Source organism: Cibotium barometz, chromosome 61, assembly GCF_041138505.1.
Source record: "Cibotium barometz isolate CiBa-2024 chromosome 61, ASM4113850v1, whole genome shotgun sequence".
Classification (NCBI taxonomy): Eukaryota; Viridiplantae; Streptophyta; class Polypodiopsida; order Cyatheales; family Cibotiaceae; genus Cibotium; species Cibotium barometz.
In genome coordinates, this window is record NC_141106.1 from 10,394,274 (window position 1) to 10,400,386 (window position 6,113).

At 43.2% G+C, this 6,113-nt stretch overlaps 1 long non-coding RNA gene across 1 annotated transcript; it reads right to left on the reverse strand.

Moving 5' to 3' along the window:
* Positions 1–221: 221 nt before the first annotated feature.
* LOC147604535 (uncharacterized) lies at positions 222–741 on the reverse strand. Its single transcript, XR_015265313.1, has 2 exons — positions 673–741; positions 222–573 (listed from the first exon to the last, which is right to left on the reverse strand). It is a non-coding gene; the product is annotated as an uncharacterized LOC147604535 (long non-coding RNA).
* Positions 742–6,113: the final 5,372 nt, after the last annotated feature.

A 6,113-nucleotide genomic window follows, 5' to 3' on the forward strand; every position in this document is an offset into this window, starting at 1 on the left:
TTGCAGTCCCACATGAATTGGAGGCACTAGAAGATATATGATGTGACCATGTATACGGTGACAATGTATTTTCCATATGCAATAAACTTATCTATTCAGAACATTGCTTTTGTAATGCTTTATTGTTTAAAACAATGTAATGAAGGTAAGAATTTCCCAATTGAATTTTTATGTACACAAAAAAGGCTTAAAGTAAGAAAGCAAGCAGTGAAGGAACACAGTAGCAAATTTGATCCTCTGATTTTCAAATGAAAAGTGTATTTACAATTGATGTTCTCTCTCCAATACATGTATAGCTGCATATTTACAAACGTACATTTGTTGGAAGAAGGACAAAACTATTTATTACTGGAACCCATAGGTATCGGCTTCAGGATGGAGCCATGGCTCTTCTCCCAAGTATGGAGCCCATGTAAGAGGCTCAGGGGGGCCTATCCCCCCTCGTGGATTGGGCGGGATGAAGTCCACTGGCCCGTCTGGAGGCATAACTTCAGCGACCTCGATCAATTTCGCAATCGTTTCCTCCCTAAACGTTTGGACGTCTAGGTCCACGTAGCGAGACATTGATGGAAACTGCCATCACAATTCATCAAGGCATAAATAAGATCAACATGACAATATATAAGAAGATAAACAAGAGCACGCATGCGTATGGGAGCTGAAAATGCTTACATCCTCTGAAGGGAGCTGAAAAATGCTTCGTAGCAGCAACATTGCATTAAGTGCAACCCTCCACCCACAGCTGTAGCCATCTTCTTGTTTGGGGACACTAACCCTTCGGATGGTCGATCGATCCAGGGTGTCGATGTCCATGCTGAGGCTCTCGTAAGCTGCTGTGCGCTTTTGCCGCACAGGTCGTATAACTGGGGACTTGCCAGACACCGTATGCGAGCCACGAATGGCTACAAGCATACAACCAGGGAAGGAAACTCAAACAGAATGCCAAAGGGTGTGTCACTCACCGCTCAACCGCCGCCTTGAAGGATTCCCGCGTCGCAGCCGTGAAGGAGGAGCCGCCGTCGCCGCTCTACCGCCTCGCTGCCGCCGCCGTGCCGCTACACAGTGCACTCGATCGCTCTCTCTCACTCTCTCTCTCTCTCTCTCTCTCTCTCTCTCACACGCAAGAGAAGGAACCAAAGAGATAAGGCAAGAGCACTCTTGTATTCACAACACATGAGAATGAGGATTTTAGGGTTACATTTGACTCATATAGGTGACTTGGCGGCGCCCATACATGGCCGGCCGACCCTAACCCTTATCCTACTGATATCCAAGGTGCGCCTCTCATCGGCGATCACCCAATCCCTTCATCCTTAACATATGGTGCCGACAAGCCCGGCCCATGACTCAGAATATTTAAATTAATGACGTAAAATATAGTACGTCGCCATGTCCGCCATGGGTTAACATGCCCCCCTTCCTGATGTAGATTCCGTCCTCGGAAGCTATGGTATGGTAAGCTCGAGAGGGTGTTGTGGTAGACCGTCTGCAAAACAGGGAAGTAGAGTGAAGGTATGCTGGAATTCAAAAGATATAAAGTGTATAAATTCAAGCATGTGAGACCACAATGGATGTTGCTATGAGAACTTAGTTTAAGGGTCACATGAGTGAGCTAGTGTAGCAAATTAATAGGAGTTTAAAATTATTGAAAGGAATTCAAGAGTTAGCAAGGTGTCAAAGGTTAATCAAGGTTTATATAACTGGCCTAAGTCAAGGAAAATAACCAAGCTTAATAAATAAACAGATGACCACACTGTGTCTACTCTAAGAACAAGTTAATACCACGCGTCTAGGGACACAAGAAACATCAGAGTTACAGGAGCCTTTTGCCTTTATTATTATTTTTTTTTTAAATGCACGTGACAATTTTTACACACAATGGCGACCTTCCTAAGGCAAAACTAACATCGATCCTGGTACCATGTTTAACACAAGGCATTATCTAGGAACCTATTAGCTCACTTAGGCAAGGCTACCCCCTACCAACCAAGGCATCGGTCTGGAGTAGAATACTCCTCGCTTACCAAGTATCAATAAGGCGATAGGCCAACATTAAAGCACATCATAGACTTGTATTGCCATTTATTATAGGCTTTTTTTTTAATAATCTATTTCTTTTGATCTTCGCTCCTGAACTATAATTTGTCTTGCATCCTTTCGACAAAGGGGTAATAGCTATGTCCTAGAGGTCAACACACACATGGCCAGGTGTCAAACATTAAGATGGTTTGACCCTAGACCTAAGACAATCGTATTCCAAGGTTAACTAAAGACGTCATGCTGCCTAGGAATATTTCCAATAAAGTTAAGCTCATTAATGATTTACACTAGCATCCAAGCAACTTCAAAAACTAAGTAGTACATTGATAATTTCCATGTGGTCATGCCTTATAGTTTATGAAATTAATTGAACAGTAAAAACGAAAGAGAGTGGGTATGGAAGAATTACACCTGTAATTGGAGATCTCCTTGATTTGACGAGACAGCTTGCAATTTGATGTAGATATATTTTGATGAACGTTGCCGTAGTCTCAGGACTTGAAAGCGAACCCACCTCAAACTTTTTAACCTGTACAATCAACTAACAAGCACTATACCTCGAGAGGCACATCAGTGTGGAAAATCAAAGACTCGTTTAAAGAATCCAAACTAGAAAAAACTTGAAAACACTAACCTACCTACCAGTTACCACACTACTATTGAGGATACGGTAAGAGGATGTTGTAGAGTCCTGGCTCTAGCCCTAAGGCTAAGCCTCTATCCGCATCATCCAAACAAATAAAGTCAACCTCAGTAGTGCCATGAGTTTCATCCGTCCATTCATCATTGTCAGATATTTCCTTTTCATTTTCCCATCCACATAAACTCATCAAAAATGTAACCATGCGAGGATAGTCATCTTGTGGAAAAGGAAAGCATTGGGCTATCGGGGATATGTCCTCTACGGAGTAGGGGTCAGTCATGGTCAATAGGCGAATTAGCCATTCTAATTCCTCAATATTTTCCTCTCTGGCTAGTACATCTATATGATCCCATTCAGTTTCAATTACAGGATAGCACATGTGGAATATCTGAGAAAGGTACAGATGATACCTCTCACCAAAGGTAGGAGTGGATGAAGTGTATGATGATTGGGCATCTGCCATATCTGCAAACACAGATATAGCATCAGTAGGTTTATGAGTGACAGGACAATCTAGTTCTTGATTGTATACGGATATTTCTCTTGTTTTTGTGCTCTTGCTCTTTTTACTATTTTTTGTTTTTCTTTTCTTTGTTTTTTTTTAAAAAAAATGTATGAAGCTATATATATACATCCCCTTGAATTTGGCAATTACATGGTCAGGGGAGAAGGTTATAAGGAGGAAGCATTAGAATGTCGAGCGTGAGTACATGCTCCCCCTTTCCTTGGGTAGATCATATTATTTGCAATGATGTAGCAGCCTCTTGGAACCAATTTGTCCAGCGGGTCATAGGTTGTGATGTGGGCAGATAGCTTTTTATGACCCTTGTGGCCACATCCAATTGCAGAGATGGTAGTGTACGCTCCCATTGACGAATGGAGGAAATGGTTTTCGATGATACTATTACAAGGGGAGACGTAGACTCATCGGTTTTTTGTTGGGTGTTGGCAAGAGTAGGTGTAGAGCATGTAGAAACTTCTATATCAGCGTGTGCCTGGCATGAGGAGCTAGAAGCTTCATGTGGCTCCCCCCTTCCTGAGCTAGGTGGTAATGATCGATATCGTTTGGGAATCCAAACTAACTCTGGAAGAAGTGGTGTGGAGCACTCTGTTACCTTTCCCTTACCACGATCTTGAATTATCGTTGGAGTGGCAACAATTGGTTTGCAAGGTTTTACAGGTGATGTAGAGGGATTCAGCTTATGTTTAGGGACCCAAATCTGGTCATTTCCCTCATAGTACCCTTGGGCTACTAATAATTTTTTAGGGATCCATCGCGATGTTACATTGCCCTTTCTCGGGTGGGTAGCTGCTTTCCTTTTACGAGGCTTCTTGGTGGCTGAACGAGATTGAGCAGGGGAAGTAGCTGTTAACGAACCTTTAGGGACCCATTTGTATGTACTCTTTGGCATAGTAAGCGAAGCTTTAGGGACCACCTTGCCTGTTTCCACTCTTGGCGTTGAAGCGTTAGAGGGGTGGCCTACAATCGAAGATGGTTTTGCCACTGGACTTTGTGATTTTTCATTATCTAATATTTGAGTGGATGACTTAGGTGCGGGATTTTGAGCGGTCAGACCTAGTGTTGGTTCTTGCGTTGTGACTTGTCTGGTTGCCCAATCGATATTGCACTTGGTGGCCATCATCCATTTGCGCCCTAAGATTACAGTCCCTTCCATGGTACCAGCAGGCATAACCAAAAAGCTTTGAATTATGGTTCCCTTGTCATAGGCAACCGGAGTGTGCAGAATTCCTAAGACAGGGGTTTTCTTCTTGTTGATTCCTTGAACTTGGATAGAACTCTTGGATAAAGGTAGTTTTCCCAGTTGACACCACACGCCATATGATAGCAAATTGTGTTGAGCTCCTGTATCCAATAATGCATTATACAGCACCTCCCCGTAAGGACTCTGTAACTCAATTGGGTATCTTAGAGGTGGGTCAGATTCCAGTGCATCCTCTTCTGCTTCCTTGAAAAATACTTGCGTAATTCCCAAGTTGGCTTCTCGTTGTCTCCTAGCACGCTGTTGACGTTCTTTGGCTTCGACTCTCGCTTGTATCTTTTTAAGCTCAGCTTGTTCTTTAGCTGCCTTCTTTTGATGGATTGCATGTAACTCCTCCTGGCTCAGGGGGTCATAGTATCGTTTGAATTTACTCCCATTAAGGAATCCAATGGTTTCAACTCCGTCGAGAGTCTCCACTCTGATGGTACCTTGCGGGGTAATACTCTATATGGTCCCTTACCAGCATATTTGAGCTTCTTCTTTTCGTTTTGCACTCCATACATCAGGACTTTATCCCCAACCTTGATGTCCTTGTCCTTTAGATGGCGATCAAACCATTTTTTCCTTCTATCCTTCTCCACAAGGGCATTGTATACAGCCAATTGTCTTTCTTCGTTTAGCCGCTCAAGGATATATAGACGCTCTACTAAGGGATTACCATCCCAACCCTCTTGAGTAGCAACACGAAGACTAGGAATGACAAATTCCCACGGCATGACTGCTTCTTGGCCATATACCATTTTGAATGGTGTGCAATTAATAGCCACTTTGTACGCAGTACGATAGGCCCATAAAGCTGTCGTAAGCTTTAGATCCCAATCCGTGCGATGAGCTTCAACTGTCTTTGTCAAAATAGAGATTAAAGTCTTGTTGGTACTCTCGGCTTGGCCATTCGCTTGCGGATAGTAAGGAGTAGATTTATAATGGGATATCATGAAATTTGTTGTGAGCTCCTTAATCACTTCATTTATAAAATGCGTACCATTGTCGCTCACAAGTTCAAAAGGACAACCGAATCGTGTGATTATATTTTCAAAGAGGAACTTGGCTGTTGTCCTCGCATCTGCCTTACGTGTCGCTTTCGCTTCAGTCCATTTGGTCATATAGTCAGTGGCCACAATAATATAGCGAGATTGTGTGTTTCGGGCCGCTGGGCTAATTGGACCTACAAAGTCTAAACCCCACTTTTCAAATGGTTGGTTTACTTTGATTGGATGTAGGGGCATCTGATCTTTCCTCTGGGGTTTCTTATATCGTTGGCATTCATCGCAACCCTTCACAAAGAGTGATGCATCTTGGAACATAGTGGGCCACCAATACCCTGATTGTAAGATCTTTCGCGCAGTTAAGTCTCCTGAGAAGTGACCACCGGCTACGCCCATATGTGCCTCTTGCAAAATGTATAGATACTCATCCTCTCGGGCACAACGCCTAAGAACGTCATCCTTTCCTCTTTTATAAAGAGTCCCAGCTATCAGGCAATAGGGTTCGCATTCTTTGATTAGCTTTCGAGCTAGATCTTTACGAAGCTCTTTGGGTGGAAAGCCATTAACCAAAAAGTTAACAATCTTCTCACTCCATTCAGGCATTGTCTCCACCATGAATAGGAAAGTGTCAGGTAAGTCATCATCAACCCCCGTAGGAGCCTC